At 37.5% G+C, this 25,159-nt stretch overlaps 1 protein-coding gene across 1 annotated transcript in view; it reads left to right on the forward strand.

The window, feature by feature from the left end:
* The first annotated feature begins 15,457 nt into the window (after positions 1-15,457).
* Positions 15,458-25,159, forward strand: part of LOC145666805 (transmembrane 6 superfamily member 1-like) — a 132,846-nt gene continuing 123,144 nt past the window's right edge. Inside the window, exon 1 of the mRNA XM_081734367.1 lies at positions 15,458-15,606. The gene's annotated coding sequence lies outside the window, so the exon portion shown is untranslated. The remainder of the gene's footprint in view (positions 15,607-25,159) is intronic.

Consider the following 25,159-nt stretch of genomic DNA (forward strand, 5'->3'; position numbering starts at 1 on the left):
TCGGAGGTGCCAAGTTAACACTGCAACCCACTTCAAGCACTAACAATAAAATTAGTGCATCGTTAGTGCTTCTAGAAAACATTTATAGTTTCGTTAGTGCATTATATTAGTGTTGTTATATCTAATTACATGTCACGAAACTCTCGTAAGAAATGCATGGGGAATTATTCATTGCGTCGAATTACAGCCAAATTCAAAAGCACACAGAGAAAAATCCGTTCTCCGGACAGCGGTATATTGTACAAATATACGGTATCACATTGCTTACTATAGAAATCAGTACGGAGCATATGTTATCCGTATGCTACATAAGCACTGTCCTTAGATGTTACGTCATGTCGTTGCAGGATGCCTGACATCTAACGGTTTTCCGTATATAACATGCATATACTTATGTTACATTAATCAGCTATATGTTATATACGTCCATTTGCATGTGAGATCCTGCCCGCCTACATTGTTTCATACGGAAAGTACGTATAGATGAAACACTTATATAGATAGTATTATAAAACATGCGTTTTCAGTTATACGTCTGCTGTACGTTAAGTCCAATAACTACAGGAATTACGCATGTAACCTCTTTTTAATTACGCCACCTACATTTTTTTTCTCAGTGCACTAATGATCTCCTCAAGTCCAATCATTAATGCTTCGTTAGTGCTTCTTAGTGCATCAACTCTAACGTTAGTGCTTCATTAGTGTAGGAAGTACAAGTGAAAAACCTTTCGGGCCTTGTGGGAACTTGGCCCCCCACTTTAAGCGCTAACGAAGAGATTGTTGCCATTGGTTATTGCAAAATTAGTGCTTCTAGAAAATACTAATAGTTTCGTTAGTGCTTTACTATTAGTGTATATATAGCCAATTATAAGTCACGACACTCTCATAAGAAATGCATAGGGTATTTTTCATTGCGTTAAATTCCCGAATGTGTATATGTTATTAGTGCTTTTAAGTTTGGGGGAAGAATTTTACAAAATGGAAAGTGTTACGTGTCTAAATTTAGCCCCGCACGCATCTTAAATACTACAGAAACGTTTCACATTGTTAGTGCATCGTTAGTGCCCATTAGTAGACTAAACTCTAATGTTAGTGCTTTGATGGGACTCTATATTAGTGAATATTATTTGCGAGACTAAATTGATTTTTTCTAATTCTACAATTATTGTCCTACAAAGGTGAGATAGACGTCAAAATTAGTGCATCGTTATTGCTTCCCGAAACACGAAGCATTAGTGTTAGTCCTATTATAGTTTAGGACATATAAGTGAATAACTCACTTTGTGCTAAATTTAATTTTAGCGAATTTAGCAATAATTGTCCCACAAAGGTGGAATAAACGTCAAAGATTAGTGCATCGTGTTAGTGCTCCGAAAGACACTAAGCATTAACGGTACTGCTATCGTAGTTTAGGAGTTAAAAATGAATAACTCGAGGGGCTACTTCAGATCTTTAAATTTTGTACAATTTTACGCTAATTGTCTGACAGAAATTGGACAAAACCAGCGTTTAGTCCTCCGCTGACTAAGCACTAATGTTAGTGTTATCATAATTTAAGTGTTATTAACGAATAACACGCATGAGCCTAAATTCAAATTTATCGAATTTTACAATAATTGTCAATCAAAAGGTAGGATAATCGCTAAAGGTTCGTGCTTTTTAGTGCTTCAAAAATACTAAGCACTGACGATAGTGCTATCATAGTTTAGGAGTTATTAGTGAATAACTCGGACGGAACTCAATTAAAATTTATTGAATTTTACACTAATTGTATAAAAATTGAAAAATCTGAAGTTAGCTCCGCTCGAGTTATTTGTTAAAACTCCTAAACTGTGACAGCACTGACGTTAAGTGATTAGTGTTCCATGCAGCACTAAAAGTCACTAATCTTCGGTGGTTATCTTACCTTTGTGGGACAATTAGTGTAAAGTTCGATAAATTTAAATTCAATCCTATCCGGATTATTCATTAAAGCACTCACGACAATGCTTAATGTTTTATAGACCTCTAGCAATGCAGTAATCGCTTGTTTGTGTCTCACTTTTGTGTTACAATTAGTGTAAAATTGTTTAAGTTGAAAAATCTAAAGTTAGACCAGGTTGAGTTATTCATTAATAAGTCCTAAAATATGATAGCACTAACGTTAGTACTTTTTATTTTTTGAAGCGTGAAGGATGCACTAACCTTTTGCGTTTGTCCTACCTTTGTGAGAAAATTAGTGTTAATTCGATAATTTTAAATTCAGTCTCGTCCGAGTTATTCATTAATAATTACCAAACTACGATTTCACTAACGCTAGAGCTAAGATAGTATTAACGTTAGAGAAGGTAGCATTAACGTTAGAGCTTTTTTGGAATATTAACGCTGTACTAACCTTTGACGTTTATTCCATCTTTGTGAGACAATTATTGTAAACTTCGATAAATTTAAATTTAACCCCGAGTGTGTTATTCACTTATAACTCCTAAACTATGACAGCACTCAGTGTTTAATAGAGCTCTATTAATGCACTACCCACTGGTGTTAGTCCCACTTTTGTGGCACAATTACTTAAAAAAATTGTGTAAAAGTTGAAAAATATAAAGTTAGCCCCGAACAAGTTGTTCATTAATAACTTCGAAAGTATGTAGTACTAAAATTAGTGTTTAGTGCAGTAATGTGCAATAACGAAGCACAAAACATGTAAATAGTTTTAGTAGTATTTGAGAAGCGTGCGTTGCTAAATGTAGACATATAGCATTTTTCATTTTGTAAAATTCCCCCACACTTAAAAGCACTAATAACCACATATAGTGTAATGGTTATAGTATAATGTAGTGCTAGTAGCTCTTATTGCAGAACTCCTAACCTTAGTACTTCAACAGTATGGACGGTAAAAAATAAAACTTAGGAGAAGCTAACTATACGCTAGCCCATAAAAGCATTCACGATGAGAAGCATTAATGTTCGATCTTGGTGCACTAGCAAGCAATAACGAAATACTAACGATGCCACTAGAAGAGACCACTACTGCTTTTGAATTTCGTGAGAATTTGACCTAATGAAAAATTCCCCATGTTTTTCTTATGGGAGTTACGTGACTTATAATTGGCTATATCTACACTAATAGTGAAGCACTAACGACACTATTACTATTTTCTAGAAGCACTAACTCTGCACTAACGAATGGCACTAATCATTTCGTTAGTGCTCAAAGTGGGGGCAAGTTCACGCTAGGTCCAAAGGGTTTTTACTTGTAGTTCCTACCCTAATGAAGGAATAACGTTAGGGTTGGTGCACTAAGAAGTACTAACAATTCACTAAGGATTACACTAAAAGAGATCATTAGTGCTTTTGTATTCGGCGGTAATTCGACGCAATGAAAAATTTCCTATGCATTTCTTGTGGAAGTTTCGTAACATGTAATTAATTATAACCACACTAATATTAAAGCACTAACGAAACTATAAGTGTTTTCTAGAAGCACTAACCATACAATAACAAATGGTACTAATTTTATCGTTAGTGCTTGAAGTGGGGGCAGTGTAAACTTGGCCCCCCAAATGTTTTACTTATAGCACCCACAGTAATGAAACACTAACGTTAGGGTTGGTGCACTAAGAAGCACTGAAGATGCACTAACGATTACACTAAAAGAGATCATTAGTGCTTTTGAATTTGGCGGTAATTTAACGCAATGAAAAATTCCCCATGCATTTCTTATGGGAGTTTCGTGACTTTACAATTGGCTATATCTACACTAATAGTGAAGCACTAACAATAGGGATGCACACGAGACAAGATTTGTGGCTGTATCGTTTCGTAAATGTGCTGTAAAAGTGATGTCTCGACTCGAAAAATGTATATTTCTCTATTGGAAAAGCCGTGTCTCGACTTTAATTTTGTCAGGAAAATCCTGTCTCGACTCGTCTCGTGCGCATCCCGAACTAACAAAATTATTAGTATTTTCTTGAAGCACTAACGATACACTAATGAATGACACTAATCTTTTCGTTAGTGCTCAAAGTGGGAGGCCAAGTTCACGCTAGTATGGCACCAAAGGGATCTTTACTTGTAGTTCCTACACTAATGAAGCACTAACGTTAGGGTTAGTGCAGTACGAAGTACTAACGATTGCACTAAAAGAGATTATAATTGTTTTTGAATTTGGCGGTAATTTGACGCAATGAAAAATTCCCCATGCATTTCTTATGGGAGGTTCGTGACTTTTAATTGGCTATATCTACACTAATAGTGAAGCACTAACTAAACTTTTAGTATTTTCTAGAAGCACTATCGATGCACTAATGAACGGCTCTATTTCTTTCCTCATTGCTTGAAGTGAAGGAGCCAGCGTGTACCATTGTTTTGGCTCTAGAGCCTACACTAATGAAGCACTAACGTCACGGGTTGGTGCACTAGGAAGCATTAACAATGCACTAATGAATGCCAGTAGTCATTTCGTTAGTGCTTGAAGTGGGGGGCAGCGTGAACTTGGCCCCCAAAAGTTTTTTTACTTGTAGCTCCTACAGTAATGAAGCACTAAGGGTAGGGGTTAGTGCACTAAGAAGTACACTTATGTGTTACGAGGGTCCGTAACAAATAAAATAAACATTAATGTATGGTAGGTTGGGGTTTTGACACATGGCGTAGCTTGAATAGTGCCTGGGTCAAGACACTCATGGTAGATCTCGATTTCAGCCGAAAGGTTGGTTGAACTCAAGCGGTCGAATCGCACTTCTAGTGAACCCGAATTTTAAGGGATTCTTTATTCAGCCCGGCGTCCATCATGTACCGTCGAGACCCAGAAATGGTAGAGCATTGAAGTTAATCACTAAAGTTTGCACCTACGAGAGGTGGGCGATCGAAACACTCGTATTTGAGGATTACACCTTCATACAGCATGTTTTCCAACAGAGGAAAGAAGTTGACCTCCTTGCTACGTTTGATTTCCTAAGGGTTTCTCTAGAAATTAAATTCATCCCCTCGATTAAGTAGATTTATTAAAGAAATATCTTTTAAAAAAATACAAAACTGTGTTAACAACATACCACTCAGCTCCGGCCGAGAATGATACTCTCGATTCTAAATGTTCAGTCCAACTATGGTTAGTTTTCGCATAACCTTCGTGCTGGTCATGTGTTTTCCTAGAACACTAGAAATAACCACAGAACAAGCTGTTTAGCCTTTCCATTGATCTCGGGTCTAGGTTCATAAAGCATTGAGAAAATTTTAGAGAAATGTTAATAATCATTGTGGGTTGTTTATGTTCCCAATAGTCACGCAAAACTAAGATTTTAAGAAAACTGGAAAAATTGAAATAAATCTCAAAATGGACCAAATTTGCTCGGAACAACGGGAAAATTACACGCTCGTTGAGCATTAATATTGGTGCTAATAGTACTAATTCAAGCTTTCAGCAAGGGACGAGTGCGTTTCAGCTCGTTCCGAGACTATCTCATTAAAACACAATGAAAATTTATAAAGTTGTTAAAATTATTTTTAAATTCTTGGGTTTTCTTGAAGTCAAATTACAATCACATATTACGCTGAACTGGGGTTAGAACTGTGATTTGGCTAGCTTTTCCGTATTATCACTCGTTTACTACAGCATTAAGCTAGACTATTTCTGCCTAACACTATTTGAATCTACAGTACATAGACTTCCATATTGTGCCCAGCTCGGCTGGGTTCAGTTATTGCTTGCTGACACAACCGACCAACGCAGCTAAAATAATAGGGAAGAACTTTCGATTTCTTTGATCTGTCATGGGCAAAGAGAGACTAAGTTCACTCTTAGAATCGCTTATCTGGTAAAAATTTCTAACTTGGGCAAAATTCACCTTAGAACTCCCGTTTTGGGGACGGAGGAGGAGGTTGCGTACTCTCGGTCTTGTTCCTAAGTTGGCGGACATGGGTGTATGTCGATTACCTTACTGTCTTTAACATCCGCGCGCTAACTTTTATTGTTCTTACATGTTTGCTAGTGTTCTACTCACCGTGTGGATTCTATCACAGAATATTCTCGTAACAATAGTAGAGAGAGAAAATGTTAATTCCGTATTTGTCTGAATGTTGGAAATCGCATTTGTTTATGAATTCCTAAAAAATCCAAATTTTTCATCAACACAAAGTTTTATATGTGAAAACAAAAGTATTTGTTGAAGAGAACAACAATTTAGCTGAATGTATTAAAGTAAATTTAACGGGAGAGAATATTCTCCATGTCGGGTAATTATCGTTTACAACAGCGCGTTTCTCCTTATCTCTGTTAAACATCAGAGATCGCCGTTAATTCTACCTGCCATCACTGACATACCAATCTCTCTTTACCTAACACGTCCTCTATTTATCTCTTGTATTGCGTTCATCAAAATCCTAACGTAAAAGCCAGGAACCCAGGTTTCGACCGATTCAAAGCAAGTTTACGGACTTTTACTGCTTCGCCAATGACTTACTTGGAACCTAGGATAGAACTCCCACACATTAAGTATGATCATGAAAACAGTCGTCCAAGATTCCTGTTGCGTTCAGCCCACCAAGTACAACTCATTTAGTGTCATACTTCTTCCTCCTATTGTTTTATTACCTAACCTATTAATGTGTACCGAGCTCGACTGGAGTCGAACCGGGACACCTCTCATTCCTGTTCCAACCCAGCAGAAAAACGCTGTTTTTCTATCATGTCGTCGCTGAGATTTTAAGGTGAACATACAATCTATCCACATCATCGACTCATTATCACGTTTTAAATTTTAATTCTTAATTATTCTTTCCTTTGCTTATAAGCTCTGCTTAAACTTAAAAAGAAGCGAATTTCTTATCTGTCCGCGCTTCCGGTGCTAAACTCGACGACGATTTCCGGCAACACTCTATGTTAATGTTCATCGCTTATGCCTCTCTCAACTTCACTCATCCGGAGTATATATGTTTGATTCCCGGTTACAAATCGAGACACGACCGTATCCTGAAAGCTTAGCGGCCCAAAATTTGTATCTTAACAATGATAATGTGACAATCAAACTATAGCATCCCAAAAATTTTGTTCGAATTTCATACTACAGTTTGAACTTGATAATTCAGCGTATTGTAACTCTCAACATAACCATGGCATGGCAACACTGCGTTGCAGACAGATACATCTTGTAGGCGGAAAGCGTGCCAAGATAAAACAAACGTACTCTAATTAACTCTATGGTCTATGGAGCCCAGAGGTTCAATGCTTCGTTCACAAAAGCTTTCTATTGACCTCTATCCCTAGCCAATAGGATCCAGTTACTACTTTGTATTTCTATTTCTGCGAGATCTATCTTAATATTGTCCTCCCATCTGCTCCTAGGTCTTCCTAATGGTCGTTTTCCGATTGGATTTCCAGTTAAGACTTTGAAAGTGTTCCTTCCTCCTTCCATTCTGGCTGCATGACCTGCCCACCTGATCCTCCTAGATTTGATGACCTAAACAATGTTAGTAAACGATATAAATTATGTCTTCCTCGTAATGAAGTTTCAACCATTGCTCATTGCCGTTCCTCTTGGGTCCGGATATTCATCTCAAGATTTAATTCTCAAATACTTTCAATCTACATTCTTCCCTTAAAGGAAGCGACCACGTTCCGCAACTATACAGAGCAACAGGCATGATTATGGCAATACTATCGATTTATATTGTGTGAGATTTGGATCATTTGGAGGTAGCGTTGCCAACTCTGGAAAATAAAAGAACCGACACCCCTCAAAATTCCCTATGATATAAGTCTAAATGTGAAGTATCTCTGTTCGAACCCATCCATGGGAAGGAAATGTACTATCGTAAACGAAAGTGCTTTAGCACCTGCATTCTGCATATTCTTAGTACATTCACTAATAAGCTTATAGATACATTGTGCTATAAATGAGAAACTGAAATCGGCATTGATCATTTTATTGCATTTGCCAGTAACTCCCACTTCTTTAAAATTATCGAAATAGATAAACAAAGGTATATTCATATTTACGTGACAATTTTGGATTTGGAAAATGAAATGTATTCTTTAAACTTGTACTTCAACCACAAGAAATTGCTTTAAGAAGTCCTATTTCATTCTCAGTAAATGTATAAAATTCCTTACAAGGAAATTTCAAATTTTCCCTGATACAGTCCCTGTCATCTCTTTAAAATTATCTAAATAGATGAACAAAATATATATTAATCGTCGATAGATGGTAAAAGGTGACAGTTTTAGATTTACAGAATGAAAGTTACTTTTTAAATGTATACTTCAAACTAGATACAAATTTGGAAAAAAAAACGGTCATAAAGGGGCTGGTAAGAAGTTGCTACCGGTCACCGGCTTTAATCAAAATAACAGCAATATTTCCGGCCAGGCCGGTGGAAAAGCGGCCAGTTGGCAACCCTATTTGGTGGAGCCACTCCGTGATTTAACCAATTTCAGATTTTTTTATTTTTTTTATTTTTTATTTATTTTATTTTATTTTATTTATTTATTTATTTATTTTTTACATTAATGGGTCTTGCCTTCAATGTAGGATTACATTTTCAAAATTATCAAATGCCAGATTATTTAAAAAACACTTCTGACCTTTCATAAACAGCGCCGAACTTTCTCTTTAAATCTCGCCTTATAATTGGACTATCGATGTTGCAGGTGTATTGATTACACTGGTATACAAATTTTGATCAAGGTCGTGCTTATGTTGGTTTTTCGTATGTTTCTTAATTATTTGCATCCGCTGAACACGAATATGGCAGTTATTTTCCCGTAATGTCAAAATTTGTGATGATATAAGCATGTTAGATTTTATTGAAACAGTAACATATTATACAATCGTATCCTATAGGGACATTGAACTACAAACATAACACACACATTTTGGACATCAACTTTCTGGGTAACAAAAATCTACATACGAATACATAAATAATACCAAAATATATGAATATTACATTTCTTATAAAAAATATACAAGAGTACTTGAGATTGGAAGAAAGTGTTCATCAAGTACTGGAATTCCGTAATCAAAAGTGAAGGTTAGTGGTTCTTTTTCTTTTGTGGGAAACGTTTACTTTGTCACGGATTAAGCCCCAAATATAATCACCCATTATTGCACAGTCCCACCTTAATTGGTATCTGCTTTCCATTACCTGAATGTCCTTATGGAAACGTTCCCCGTGCTCTTCGCTAACATCTCCTAAATTCTCCTTAAAGAAATCCAAGTGTGAATGAAGCATATGTAATTTCAAAGACATTCTAAATCCCAATAATCGATATTGATCAATTAGTGTCTTAACTTGGTGATCAAATGTTTCACTTCGGTTATACACAAGAAATCCCGACACCAACTTATGAAAAGCCTCCCAAGCGTTTCTTTCGAACTCCGTCATTTTTTGTTTAAGTGTAGCACTCAGACTAGTACTCGAACTGTCCATTAACAGTCGCCATTCCTTTGGTTCATATTGAAAGCCAATTGCCCTAAAAAAAGACCACCGATATCTGTACAGTAGCACAATGAATCCTCAATAGCAAAATAAACGGAAAAACGTTGGTGTCTGCTTCTGTACTTAGGTAGTTTGCAGGAAGGAAGTAGAAAAATGAAATCTTTAAGTTTTACGTCCCACGGTTATGCCGGTTAGGCTGAAGGAGACGGCGATGATGAGAGATGAGTGAAATGGTGGAATGAAGAAAGTGGGAGGAAACGGGAGAACCCCGAGAAAACCCACGAGCATAGTGTTTGTCCACCACAAAGTCCACATGGCGCGAGCTGGGATCGAACCAGGGACCCCAAGCACCGGAGGTGAACGCTCTACCACTGAGCCACCGCGTCCCCAGGAAGGAAGTAGAAAGTTCCACTCTTTGAGTCGTGATGCTAGCAATTCGGACTTATTTTTCGGTAATTGTAGATATCTAATCAGATCATCTACCTAGGTAGTTCCTTTTGATTCAGTAAATGAGGTTTCTCACCATCTTCCAAAACGAAAAAACTATCTGAACTGTCGGAATGAGCTGCTTCTTCACTGAAAACCGTTTGGGGCGGAGGTGAGGGAATAGGGAATTCTTCACTATGCGGAGCAGGTGCTCGGGAGGATGGTATGTTTGGGTATTGTAGCTGATATTTGTTCTTCCCTTTCTTGTAGTGCGTCAAGTCGATCATGCAAAAATAGCAATCATCATGATGGTTGGTAGGTTCTCTCCACACTTGCGGAACGGCAAACGGCGCTGCGTGCTTTTCCTATCCCCACGCAACCAATGTTCCAACGGCGACCTGCAATTACCACAATACACATGTGGGGCCCATGGCTTGTGAAGATCCCCAACCGTCATTCCGAAGTAAGCTTTAGAGGCTGCACAAAATTTTGTTCCAGGTACAATCCTATGCTTCACCTGCTTCGGACCAATATAGTATCCACACACATAACAAAAGGAATCCGCACGTAACTTGCACTTCAACCCGACGACGTGTTGCTCAAATACATTAACTACACACTGACATTTAACTACACGCACGTACACTCAGATATAAAATAACTATGGACAATGTGGAAGCAGCACTTTGCGACCATATCATTGCTTTTGCTACAGGTTAATTATTGCTTAGACTCTATTTAATCAATTTACAGTTCTGGTATGAATCTTTAGAATCTCGAACAATTACCTTTAATAACAAGTGCGCTACCACCTAGCGAGTATCGAATAAATGAACGCAAATTGCTCTGTATAAACCAGTATAGGTAGAAAATAAAACATGCTTATATCACTGAAAATATTGACACTACATAAAAATAAATGCCGGATTCGTGTTCAGGGGGTCAAAATACATAAAAATTCATCAAGGAATAATAATAAGCAAAATTTTGTATACCAGTGTTATAGGACTAGAACGAACGAGCCATCACGTTTGGCAGAAGAAACACATTATGTTCTTGCAAAATATTTTTAATTTTTTCCAAATCACGAGGTGGTGTCAAAACGTTCATAGACTAGTTCTGTTTACAAGAAAGTACTTTACGTTTGCACACTATCACCTTCGAAATATCACCTTGTACAGCAATTCAGCGCTCCTAGCGTTTCTGCCACTGCTGGAAGGTGTTTTGGGAACCTTTTCCGAGCGTGACAAGCTCCTTCTTGGGTTCTCACTGGATCTCCGTAATTGCGTCCAAACGGTAACCTTTGACCTAGAACTTCAATTTCGGAAAGATGACGAAGTCCGCAGGAGCCAAATCTGGCGAGTAGTGTGTGCGATCATCTTATTTCTGGTGAGAAACTCACGTCTGAGGAGAACACGGTGACAAGCACATTGTCGTCGTGAAGCAGCCAGTTTTTCGCCCGCCACAGATCTGGACGCCTTTGCCGAATGACTACGCCTTACAACCTGGCAGTAGAACTCACAATTGACGGTCTAGTTCCTTGGAACGAATTCGTGATGTACAAGGGCGCGAATGTCGAAAAAGACGATGAGCATGCACTTGGTCGAGCTGCGAACCTGTCTCGCTATTTTCGGTCGTGGAGATGGTGGGCTTTTACACTCGAAGAAGTTGCTTTAGGGTCGTACCCGTACATTTAAGTTTCGTCATCGGTAATCTTCGACATGAAGGACGGGTTATCCCCGGTACATTGACGGAGTTCTTGTCAGACTTCAAGGCTGTGTTCATTCTGCTCCTGAATCAGCAACCTGGGGACGAACCTGGCAGCAACACGGCCCATATTCAAATCATACGTGGGGATTGCGTGCTCTGTTCTGTATGGCACACTGATACTACAGTGACAGAAATATTGTGGATTGTTCTTCGATGGTCCACGTCCACAAGTATCCGAATGGTTTCAACATTTTATGGCGTTGTACTTGTTGAAGGTCTACCTGATCTCTCGTCATCTTCCAGTGATGTTCTTCCGCTCTTCAGGAGCGCATGCCACTCAAAGCACTTGCCGAATCATGTCAAGCGTCTCATCAGTTTCACACAGAATTTCACATTCGCTCTTTGTTATAACTTGATGTTCATGATTACATCGAGGTAACGCATATGGCCAAAATAGCACCAGCTGCACAGCTCCCGATATAAGCTTACACCGGACGATGTATCTTGATATGAAAGTCGGTGTTCCCTGTGTCCATGCCGTGCGCTGCCATTTGTTGTGTTACAGAACTAGTCTCGAATCTTTTAGACACCACCTCGTATGTGATTAAAACTATATTTAACTATACTGATGTGCATTAAAAGCCGATTTCTTTATGCATCGAATAAGCATTGATTAGAGCAGTGATTCCCAACCTTTTTTGACTGATGACACGTTTGGTGAACTTCTATGATATTGCGACACGTCTATCATAACGTCTATGATATCTATAAGATTTTATTAATAATAACAGTATAAATTATGATAATGTAAGCCTATACGTTTCTATGAAGCAGCGATTCTATGTAATACTGAGCACCGTTGTTGTCGCTAGAGACATTGACTGGTTCTGTCTGTCTCAAATTTGACTTTAACTAATTGTTTAATGTGGCGTGATTTTACATTTTAAAACTTCGCGACACACCCTATACAACTGTGCGACACTCTGGTTGGGAACCACTGGTTTAGAGTAAGCGTTCTTTCAGTTGTTGAATTACTGCTTGGAATTAGTGGCGGGTCCAGGGGGCGATCGGAGCGATCGTCCCTCCCCCCAGAAGAGGAAACTTTCTTATTTTATACACTGAGAAAAATCTGTTCTCCGTAGAGCTGTATATTATACAAATATACGGAATCGTCTTGCTTACTATAGAAATCAGTACAGAGCATACGTTATCCGTATGCTACATAGGCACTGTCATTAGATGTTACATCATGCCGTTGCAGGATGTCTGGCATCTAACAGTTTTCCGTATATCACATACATATACTTATGTTTCATTCCACAGCTATATGTTATATACCTCCATTTGTATGTGAGATCCTCACCTCCTATATTGTTTCATACGGAAGGTAAGTATAGACGGCACACTTATAAAGAAAGTATTATAAAGCATGCGTTTTCAGTTATACGTCTGCTGTACGTTAAGTCCAAAAACTACAGGAATTACGCATGTAACCTACCTTTTTAAAACTACGCCACCTACATTTTTTCTCAGTGTATATAAATAAAACCCATCCCAGAGTTTGGATCTGTTAAAAGTAGCTCTAAGTAGCAGTATTACAACCCACCGTCCTCTGGGAAGTCCGTTCTGTATCCGTCCCTGCTTGGAATTGCAAACTAAAATTCACTGAATATTTTAATGCTGTTTCTTCAAAAAAAAAAAAAAAAAAAAAAAAAAAAAAAAAAAAAAAAAAACCACATCACTGCTGGTTAAGAGTTAAATTTTGATCCATAAATACTTACACTAAACCATGGTCACAGTATGAGTCAAATCAAAAATATATGCTCAATTATTGACATGGAGTAAATTGTTAAAAAATTTATACATACAGTGGCTGAAAAAAGTACTGGTCTGTCAAGATATATAACATGGCAGGATGTGGAATGTGAGGTAAATGCAATAATAAATGAGCATTCACTGTACTCCCAGCTTATGTATTATCCCCTGTAACATGTAAGACGGGAGAAACAAAGCAGTAACCGTGTCAAGAGAACAAAACTAAAAATATAAAATAAACTTATCACAGGTGCCATCAAAAAAGTACTGGGGCAGCAAAGAATGATTACCATTCCTTTTTACATTGTTACCATTCTTAGTACTTGGTACGTCCTCTGTTACTTTTGATCATTGCACAGAACCTCTTCGGCATCGATCGCACCAAGCTGTCTGTGGCCTCACGAGAAATTTTACCCCATTCTGCTAGTAGTACACTTTTCAGGTCCTTTTTGTTAGAGATGTCATGTTTGCAAATGTTTTGTTAAAAGTAATGCCATAAATTCTCGATTGCGTTGATATCGGGTGATTGTGATGGTGTTCCCATTCAACGAGGTGTGTTATATAGCAACCAAATCCGATTATTTAGGACTGTATGCTTAGGGTCATCATCCTGTATGAAAACATATTGGAGAGGAGACACATTTTTTCCACACTTGGAGGAAGATTCCTTCAGTATGTTTATGTAAGTCTTCTGGTCCATTGTCTCTTCAATAAAGCACAAATAATTCACACCACTTGTTCTCATACAACCCCATTACATAACAGAACCCTCTCCATGTTTCACAGCGGTTGTCAGATTTTTCTTATCTAGTTCTGCATTCTTCTTCCTCCACACAATCACATGTCCGTCTGACTTGAAAATATTAAATTTACTCTCATCGGTAAAAATGACTATTTTCCAGAACTTATAACTGTCATTTTTGTGCTCTTCTCGCGTACGTCAATCTCTATTCCTTGTTCGCCTTGCTTTTGTAAGGCTTTCGACTGGCTATTCTTCCCCTATATCTCCTACTACGAAGCACATATCTGATGGTTTTAGCTCATACAGTCACTCCCACTTCAAGTTCCACTTCAGGTGCTAAGTTAGGTGCACTTAATCTCGGATTTTTGGCCACTTGACGCACAATGTTTCGTTTTGCTGTCACTGAAAGTTTTGACGTCCAGCCGCTTCTCAGTGCAATATGTACTCTTTTTTTCTTGTACCGGTAAACATTTTTTTTTGAACCGTTGTTCTTTGTCTTGGAATAGTTTTGCTGATTTCCGCAAACAATTTTCCATTCTGAAACTGCTCCACTACAATCTTCCTTTTGTCCTCCTTTGTTTCCTTCGCTTTTCTCCCTATTACTGCTTATTAAAAAGCACGACGATATTGCTGTCCACTTTCCTACAACTAGAGTCTCTTGTGTACAAAAACACACGGGTTTTTCAGGGTGAAATCACCTCAGAGAGCGCGTGTTCATAACCAAGATGTTTGCTCGCACAATACTTATTTGGTGTTGAATGCCGCCCGACCTTCAATATTGCTGTTCTCTTAATAAAAAAAAAAAGGTATATTCCGGTTGTCTGTATGCGAACGTCACATACACATGTGCATGAATGTCATTTATAAGTATTACGATCACACGTAACATGGTTGTTCTACTATTTCTACTTTTGTCTCATACCTCTTTTCCGACCAATACTTTTTTGAGCTACTGTATATATTTTTTAATTTTCTAAAAGGCAAAATGCAAAATAATTATGTAAATCTGACTAAAATCCGGATAAATCAAAAAAATAATTAAAATGCCTGCCGGATATAGTGAAAAATCATAACATGTCTGGCAAAATCTGAAAGAATGGTAATCCTACCCCAATGACTTGACGATGAATATAGTTCAGGCGCACGGAAGAAGGAAAGGCAATAATGCACGAGCAGTGCATTTCTAGGGGACAACGGAGCTCTGCTCTGCTGTCTTTGCTCGATGTACTGCGTATAATTCTACGCCTATTTCCCTCGCCCTCTGTATGTGCCAAAGCCTTCCTTGTCTACAAATAATTCTAAATTTGTTCAATAGATGGCTGACATGGTCAGTTGTTAGTCAGTAAAAAAAAAAACACTCGATAATGACCTTGATCGTTTGTCATTACATAATATCAATACTCACTATGACCTAGCAGTCTTATCATGTCTTGACTGTCAGTGATAAAATTACACGATTACGAATCTTGGTTGATTTGTCATACTAATAGTCGGCTAAGGTAAGTTCCTATTTACTTTTTTTCCTTATTGAAGTGTGTTAATGATAAGTTAGGAGAAGGAACCAAATTATCGTGCCAGTATCTGTTGTATCCTTTACGACTATTTTGCTTTGTTCCAAGCAGAGCCGGTTGTGTCGTATGTACGGTACAACAGGTGCATTTGTACGGGGAGACGAGTTTTGGAAGGCGGTTAGGAACAAACACCTGGCATAAACACTAGGGCAATATGTTTGAAATTTATATGAGAAGTGTGTTATTTTGAAATGAATTCTTATTTTTATAAAGTGATGTCATATCAGGGATGCACCCACGGGGTGTCCACCGGGTCCGGACTTCTAAGAAGAATTTCGTAGCTCAACATATATTTGTATACTTTCTCAATAAACTATACTTATTTAACAGGGAAATGATTGTACTAAAACACAATAATACACTGAGTAAGGCTATGTGATAATATGTAACAAAACAAAACACACAATCACATAACAGTTTCGACACAATAACTGTGTCTTCATCAGACTTCCAGTCCTTCTGGCTGTTTGGGAGTTTTTTTTTACCTCTTATATACTCTCCGGAGATCAACTTTTATTTAGGCTCCGCCCCTTCATTATAAAGTAACACTTGTGTGGTTTTCACTTTCACTTTTTAGCTGCACACGTGTCCAATTAAAAGTTTACTTTTTTCGCTGGATACATTCTACCCTTAATTATCCTTATTTTTCTTATTAGTTTGTTCTCTTTATTTCTTCTTCCTTTTCAGTTTCTCTTCTTTAAGCAGAATCTTCTCCCACTTTTTATTTATCGAGAATCCTGCATTCCAATTCATCACCTTGTCTCCTGCCTTCATAATCTCCCTGGATTCTTTCCATTTTCTCACCAAAGTTCTCTTCTTTACTTCTATGACCTCTGCTCCTTCCCACCCTATTTTGTGCTTTGTCTCTTTCTGATGTTTATATATCGCATTGCTTCGATCCAGCTCGCGCTGTATGGACTTTGTGGTGGACAAACACCGTGCTCGTGGGTTTTCTCGGGGTTCTCCCGTTTCCTCCCACTTTCTTCATTCCACAATTTCACTCATTTCTCATTATCACCGTCTCCTTTAGCTTAACCGGCATAAAGATTACATTAGATATTGCATTGTTACCCTTTTCAGTCTTACATCATCCTTCTGCTCTTTTTATCCTTTCTTCCATCTTCTTTGTTTCTCCTAGGTAAATTTTGTTACACTCCGCGCATCCTACTCTACACATTACCCCCTTTTCGTCTTTGTCCGCTATTGCTTTTCTCTTGGTTCTCCTCACCAGTTCAATTATTCTGCTTCCTCCTTTCCTGTACGTCCTTATTTCTGCTTTCCGAACCATCCTCTTTATCTTCTCTGTTTTCTTGCCTAGGCTTTCTATTCCAAACCATTTTTTGTTCTTGGCTTCTTCCTCTTTCTTCCTCTCTCTTGCTATGCTTCTTGTCACCCTATACTCTTCGTTGTATCCATTTCTCCTTAGTTGTGTTCGGATCTTTTTTCCTCTGTTCTTCATTTATGTTTAGTTCTCCTACTCTTTCTTGATCTTACTCATTTTCTTATAAAAACAACCTAGTTCTATCATGTTTTCTGAAAATATAGGTCGAAGTATTTTACAATTTCTTATCGTCTTTTTGGGTGTTTAATAATAACCATTCAATACTCCATACACGTAGTAGCTTGTAGTATTGGACCGTCCCCCCCCCCAAAAAAAATCCTTGGATCCCTCCCAACAAAAATTTCTGTTTGCGCGCCTGCTTTATGGTAATGCTAAGTTTACTTTACAACGATAGTGTCTATTTTTGTATGTACTCCAAAATATTGTTTCTATTTACGGGCAAAAATGCTATGTAAAAGGCACAAGAGGAGGAAAAAGAAAATATATGAAGAAATAATTTTAATATTTTTATTATATCAAGATTTTTCTTTATTTCGTTGCTATGACAACTTGTTTATCTGGTTGATATGGTAATGTAAAAAGATATAGAACGAAGAACCATATTGTTATTAGGGATGCACGCGAGACGCGAGAAGTCTCGTCTCGTCTCGCGCCTCGTCTCACATTTGCGAGACGAGACACGAGACGAGACTGAAAATTTAATGCGAGACGCGAGACGAGACTCGGTTAAGTCTCGCACGAGAAGTCTCGCGAGACTTCTCGCAGTCTCGCAACATTTATGAATTATATTTAATTGGATTATATTTAGTGATTTTACATTTATTGAGTTTTCTTAGTTGAGTGTTAATGCCTCCAGGAACAAAAAAGTGATTGGGGCAATAGACATTTTATGATATTTATTATTATTCAAGGTTGATTTTCAGAATTAAAGCTTTCTTTAGTTTCTAAACATCATTAAAAAAGAAAAACTTTGTAAATTGGAAATTTATTATAGCATCGATTTAGGACTTCATTTTGCGACACAAACACATACACGAGGGCGTGCACAAATACATGAACTTCTGGTTTTGGTCTGAAAAGCAAATAAGACTCCCTATTGCTTCGAAATGTGATATTATTGTTGTCTCTGTCTTTTTCACATTACTACTAGCGATTAATGTTGGGGGATGGCGAGGAAATACCCTCTCGTCAAAGTTTATCTCCGGCCCGGCTCGCAGAAATAACAGAAATAACATACTGCAGTTAGTTCAACTGTATGATCTGGAAATTGATCCAGAAAGCTTTTTTCGTATCAAGTATAGTTTGCTGGATATTTGGATTCTCGCAATTGTTAACATATTGCGTTATCCAGAAGTCCGTTGACACAAGTAATGTTATTCCTTGGTGGTTGGTGTAAAGGGAGATAGGAAGCAATAAATGGCAGCACTGTTCTCCTACACAAGTAACGTATTTTTATATTTTCTCTGCTGCTTCCACAAATTTAATGTTACAGAGTTTAAACTTCCTGAAAAGAAAGTTCAAACCTATTCTAAGGGAACAATCCATGTCAATGTTGGATATTGTGACGTTAGAGCATTCCTCGGACTAGAAGCAAGCAAAGACAAGGTTGAAATCCGGTTAAATAAAGACGAAGCAATTTACATATAGATATAGTAAAAGGATCCGGGTTTGGTTCAATGAGTTCAGAAAAACTTATACGGAAACGTTATATTCTTTATAAACTAATTATATTGGCGACTTTTTTCGGGGCCAAAATGTGCCCGCATGGCATACTGGAAAATATTGCTGGAGACCTCTAAGCTGGAAAACAATGTTGGATCCAATAACAATTTATGCTGGTTTTGCTGTAAACTATACTATTAATTTGACGAAAATTAATGGTCCAGCAATCAAATTCCAGCACAACTTTTCTTTTAATTTGGAGCGGAGGGGACACAAGTTCGGATACCATGTTGAACTCTAGGTTCCGTCTCCTTACAATGTTATGAACATTCACCCCATGGAAAGCAATGGCAAACCACCATGGATTCACCTTGCCAAGGGACTTTTAGGTCAAATACCTGCCTTCGGACAGAATATCACATCATAATTCATTAACAGCTATAGAATAACACATTGCAAAATTTTGACCCAGAATATATGCGAGACTGCGAGACCATGCAAGAAAGTCTCGCGCAAGATGCGAGATGAGACTCAAAATTTTATGCGAGACGAGACTTCATATTTGCGAGACGAGACGAGACGCGAGACGAGACCAACATTTGAGGCTGCTAGACGAGACGAGATTTTTCCATTTCTCGTCTCGTCTTGTCTCGCGTGCATCTCTAATTGTTATAATTGGATGTATATTATTTTAATATGACAAATAAGGTATATGTGGGAAAATATATAATCTTAAAGTGTATAACTGTGGTGCAATTCATATGTAATCTCGTGAACTTTATAAATATTCAAAATATATTTGAATCAGGGAAGGTAACGAAGAAATAACGTTATAATGTTATATTAATATGGTGCCGAAACCGTGGAACCTTGAGATTAGTCAGAAGTTTAGTAAATTATCTCAACATCACGGAGTACATTTTATTACGTAATAAAAGAAAAATATATCGAAGAGATAAAATGAATACCAGTATAGAAATTGAAGACATTAATATTCCGGCAACTGATAATTCATCGGACGTGATTGATCTTTTACGACAGCTTGGACACCAGATGAATTCCATGACACAAAATTTGGATTCCAGATTGGAGCAAGTGACACAACAAATAGGACAGCAGATGGATTCCAAATTTTATTCCAGACTAGAACAAGTAACTAAACAAATAGGACAGCAGATGGATTCCAGATTAGAACAAGTAACACAAAATTTGGATTCCAGACTGGAACAAGTCACCCAACAGATGGACTCTACATTGGAACAAGTGAAGCTACAAATAGAACAGCAGATTGATTCTAAATTGGAGCAAGTAACGCAGTAGATAAATACCAAACTGGAAATAACCGACAATCGGATAGAACAGATTATCCATAGCTTTGGAATGGTGAGAAGTACCTTTGATGTAGTAGAAACACAAGTCAACGAACATACAAATCAAATTCGGAGACTGCAAGAATAGGTGCAGGCCATCAAAGAGAAAATCAGTACTGCAAAGAGTAATCCTGATTCTGCCCTCAATGTGGTGTATATGGAACATAGGAGAAATTAATCCAGACCCTGTGAAGAAGACAGCAACCCATCAGAAGATTATTCTGAAAGGGAGGACACTATCTCTAATATTGAGGACGAAGAAATAAGAACACGTCGAAGAAACCACACCCACGCAAAGCCAAGACATTTAAGGTATTTTAGTACTAAGTGTAATCGCGTTAAATTGAGTGAAATCAGATCTTTAACTAAATTCAGCGGTAGAACTGAGGACATCCCAGCAAGTACCTTTTTGAAAAAATTCGAAGAAGATGTGATCTAATTGGTATAGATAAGGCAAATTTCCTTAAAATATTACCACATATATTGTTACCACCTTGTTCGATATGGTATAAAGCGATCAAAGGTAGTCTGTGTAGTTATTCAGATTTTAAAAATGCGCTGTTAGCAAATTTTGAAATGATTTTATGTTAGCAAACCGGGATGCTCAAATTAGAAACCAACGTTTTGATCCTAAAATAGACAAAAATCTTACAGATTTTGTAATTTCAACATATAATGACTTGAAACAGATCAATCCATATCAGCAGGAATCACGCATTGTTGCATCAATAAGAATATTATTACCGTTTAGGTTACAGCAAGTATTGATCTCTTCGCAGTGTATTCATTTTAATCACGTAATAATGATAGTTCAAAATTGTGAGAGTCAGTCTAGACTACAAGGTAACAGAGAAATCAAGCTAATCATGTTTCTGTACGAAGTATCAATGTTAGAGAAGATTATAGTCGTAATACGAGAGGTAATGTTGGATTTTCTCATAATAGCAATACGACCGAACCTAATTTTAGAAGAAACAGAAATAGTAATCGTACCGGTTTTAGGAATAATGTAAACAATCGATCTAATTTTCCACGTACTCCCAGATTTCGTAGTAATTACATAGGTGGCAGAAATTTCCAAAATAAGAACCAAAGAACTGATGAAGTAAATAACATACAGGACTGTACTCAAGATTGTGCCATTCAATGTAACTTAATCGAATCTTTTGATAATGTAACTTAAGCTAAAGTTATGGCGTCCGTCAAAAACATACTCAATTAATTCTTGTTTTGTTTCACTTTGAATATTGTTATGATTTCATTTAGAGATGTGCACGAGACAAGATTTGAGACTATCTCGTCTCAAAAATGTGCTGTAAAAGTGATGTCTCGACTCGTTAAATATATATTTTTCTATTGGAAGAGCTGTGTCTCGATTCGAATTTTGTCAGTAAAATTCTGTATCGACTCGTCTCGTGCGCATCCCTAATTTCATTTGTAATTCCTACTTCGTTTGAATTCTATGCAGTTATATTAATTTGCTAGAATTGGATATATTTGGTTTAGAAAACCCATACCTCGGTTTGCGGAATTGATTGCGAGGAATGCATGAGAATTAAGCATAACTTCCAATCTATATATGAACCTATTAGAATCTATTTAGGTTATGATTTCATTATAATTTTTACTTTTATTTACATTTGTTGGCAACACTGACAATCTAGAATGGTTAGGAGCCGGTCACATTCAACGTCTTTTTACTATAGTGTTATGTAATGTTACTGCCAAGCTTGGTGTACAAACGTTTCATCGTACGGAACCTGTTTTACAACTTCTCATTTTTATACTGGGTTGGCAACACCGATAAACTGGGGTGCTTGGGAGAGGAATACGTCCACAATATATTTTCTCTAGTGACGAATTATATTTATGCCACGTTTCATGGATATACATCCGGTGTTACAAAAACAGTATATCGCATTGTATTTATAATTCGTTGGCAACACTGGATAAATGGGTACGACTAGGTGCAAAGTGATATTATCAGACTCTTGCCCGAATCACGTTCTAGCAATGAGCCAAAAAGGAACATAATGAGCTCAGGCACTTCCGCGTGATGCATCGTAACATTCATTTTTATTTTTCTCGAATATGCCATACAAAGGGTCACAAACACCAACAAACTGACCCCTTATAAGGTCAGGTAGTGGGTTTGCCCGTGATTTGAAAACGGGTTCGTACTTTTCATGGCAAGAGCTTTCAGACGATATATAGGTTTTCCCCAGATACTTGGTCCCGGTATGGAATCATTCCTAGTAAGGCAGAATTTTTGAATACTCGACGAGGAAAGGGGAGGACAATTATTGTCTTAAAATTCCCTCTTTCCCTAAGTGGCTGAGCAGTTAGCGTAGGCACCTTTCTTGTGGAATACCTGAGTTGAATTCCTGACGGGAGCTACTATGATTTGAATTCAACGTTAAGCTGTTGTAGGACCACGTCTCATATAGCCTAACTGCTGAAAGAACAACTAAACTTAAAATCAAATCAAATTATTTTAAAATGCCCATATTTTGAAATCTCTGAAGGTTAGAGACATGAAATTTGGTATTTAGAATTTTCATTTAAAATAATATTAAAGTCATGTTTCAATGTTCTTTATACCTAGGTGTATATATATGATAGATAGATAGATAGATAGATAGATAGATAGATAGATAGATAGATAGATAGATAGATAGATAGATAGATAGATAGATAGATAGATATGTGTCTGTGTGTGTGTGTGTGTGTGCGTGTGTTTGTGTTTTCTTTAGAAGGGAAGAAAAAGTAGGGGGTTGCAGTTGTTATAATAAAATAGGGCTAGACCTATATCTCGAAATCCTTTAATGATAGAACGTACAATCCTACGTCCTTCCAGAAGGTTCTTTCGGAAGGATTTCCGTACAGAGCCGCCGTCCTGGCAGTCGTACCAACATTATTTTTTCTGCTCTAACACTAGAGTTAAGTTGATTTTGAGTTTAACTTCCCTTTCAACAGCGAGGTCTACGGGACCTACTGATTAACGTGGAATCCGAATCACATGAGCTCCTTCCGGGAATCGAAGCCGGGTCTCCCACGAAAAAGGTGCGCACGGTAACCGCTTAGTCACGAAAGAGCTCTACACTAACTTTACTACAAGGAGAACTTTCTGTCCTGCTGAAGTACACAAAGTACTCTCGCTTATAAATAAACATGGCAGGACTTTTAAGACGTTACATCCTGCCGGAGGGACTTTGCGCGTTCTATCATTAAGGTTGGAGAAATCAGGGGCGGATCCAGGACCGACTTTTGGGGGCGCGGTGGGTTGTCATACTGCTACTTTTAAGGGCTCCAAACTTTGGGATGGGTTTTATTTATATATATAAAATAAGAAAGTTCCCTCTTCTGGGGGGCGATCGCCCCGATCGCTCCCCCCCCCTGGATCCGTCCCTGGGAGACATGTTAGGATATGACAAGTGCGAGGCTGTAGGGTGAGCAAACTCGGGGGGGTCTTGGGCCGAAGTTCCCAGCTAGTCGAAGGATAGTTATATCAGCAGGGTTGTAAACGCTCACTTTTCAAACGAGCTTAGCCAAAACTCAGTGTAAAAAGTGATTTAATTCAAGCTCAACTTTTAGTTGAGTCAACTTGGCGCTCAACATCGGAAAAATTACAAATAAAACTGTTTATAACTAAAAAATATTTTCTATAGTGCGGATGGAGAACGGTCCGGCATACAAATGAAGATTTTAGAATAAAATATATTACTTTACAAAGAGGGAATAACGTCTAACGAATTCATTAATGGATGTGCCAACTCTATAATTATAGAAATAAGGTATAAATAACATAGATGATATATACGTAACCACCATGTGTCTCCACAAGAGAAACATTTCATACATCATATGTACTTCTACACATAATATATACTTGTCTGTGACTTCAAATAGAGCCCATGCCTGGGCATTGGGAGCCATTACATTATGACATTCATTTACCTTTGCTCTCTCACTCCCTTCACAACTCTGTGCGTTACGAAACAAATATCCTTATACAATATGCCTAGCAAAATTGTAATTCGATGAAAGAATAAGTGTATTTAAAGCACCAAGCAAAGAAAGAAAGCAACACGCATTATGTATCCTGGACTGTTACTAAGAAATTTGATACTCGGCAAAGAAATAGTGCTACTGCATTGTAGTCGTGCATGCCTATATATGACTAAGAATGCATGATTTTAAGAAGGTTATACAACTGTGCTTGCACTACCTTTTGTAATATAAATACCACATTATTCATCCAATACTATCTTATTTCTATGTATTTTTAATCTTGAGTGACGATAGGAGAAATAGTATTGTGATCTTGAAAATAATCGAATTCGAAATTTAAATAAATTTTCATGTTCCATGGTCCCTACAAACCGAACTGGACTTGTTAGCAGAAGGTCTAACTTTCCTTTTGTTCCTAGAAGTCTAGACCTAACGATATATGATGCTTTCCTTTAATTAAAAAACAAAACCTGAGCAAAGCAAATCACTTTTAATAAATAATAGTAACTATTACTGTTTCGGCAATGTATCGTTGCCTTCATCAGACACAAAGAAGTTCCAAAGCTCCAATGAACGCCATGATGATTTCTACCAATGATTTTCATTAGATGAATATGAGGCAAACTTATAATAATATGTAATTAATGCTTTCATTTCTGAAAAAAGTCTTTTCGTTTGCTTTCAGTAAGTAGCAACCGACCTCCTGAAATAGTCATACCCTCCCACCCTTCGAGAACAATTGGCTGGCTTTACCGCTGGGCCATGACTAAAGATCTACAGAGACTCTTCCATTCGCACAGCCCTTCAGTATTAGCACAACTAGTATTCGGCTGTGCCATTGAGTCACCCGTGACGGGGAATAAGAGTTGATACGTACATGTTGCAAATGATATCGTCGAATAGTGGGGCCCTCTGTTTCACCAGGATTAACCGCCTCCGTACACCAATAATAATCTGGAACATCTCGTGAACTTTGTTTGAAAAAAAGAAAAACAGAAATAGAATCCGTATTTTCATTGGACTAACTAAATCAAGTCTTGAACAATAGTAAGAAAAATTCGACTCCTGGATTAGAAGTAATTAAATATATTCGTTT

The sequence above is a fragment of the Thermobia domestica genome, chromosome 12 (genome assembly GCF_964235325.1).
Source record: "Thermobia domestica chromosome 12, izTheDome1.hap1.1, whole genome shotgun sequence".
NCBI classification, from domain to species: Eukaryota; Metazoa; Arthropoda; class Insecta; order Zygentoma; family Lepismatidae; genus Thermobia; species Thermobia domestica.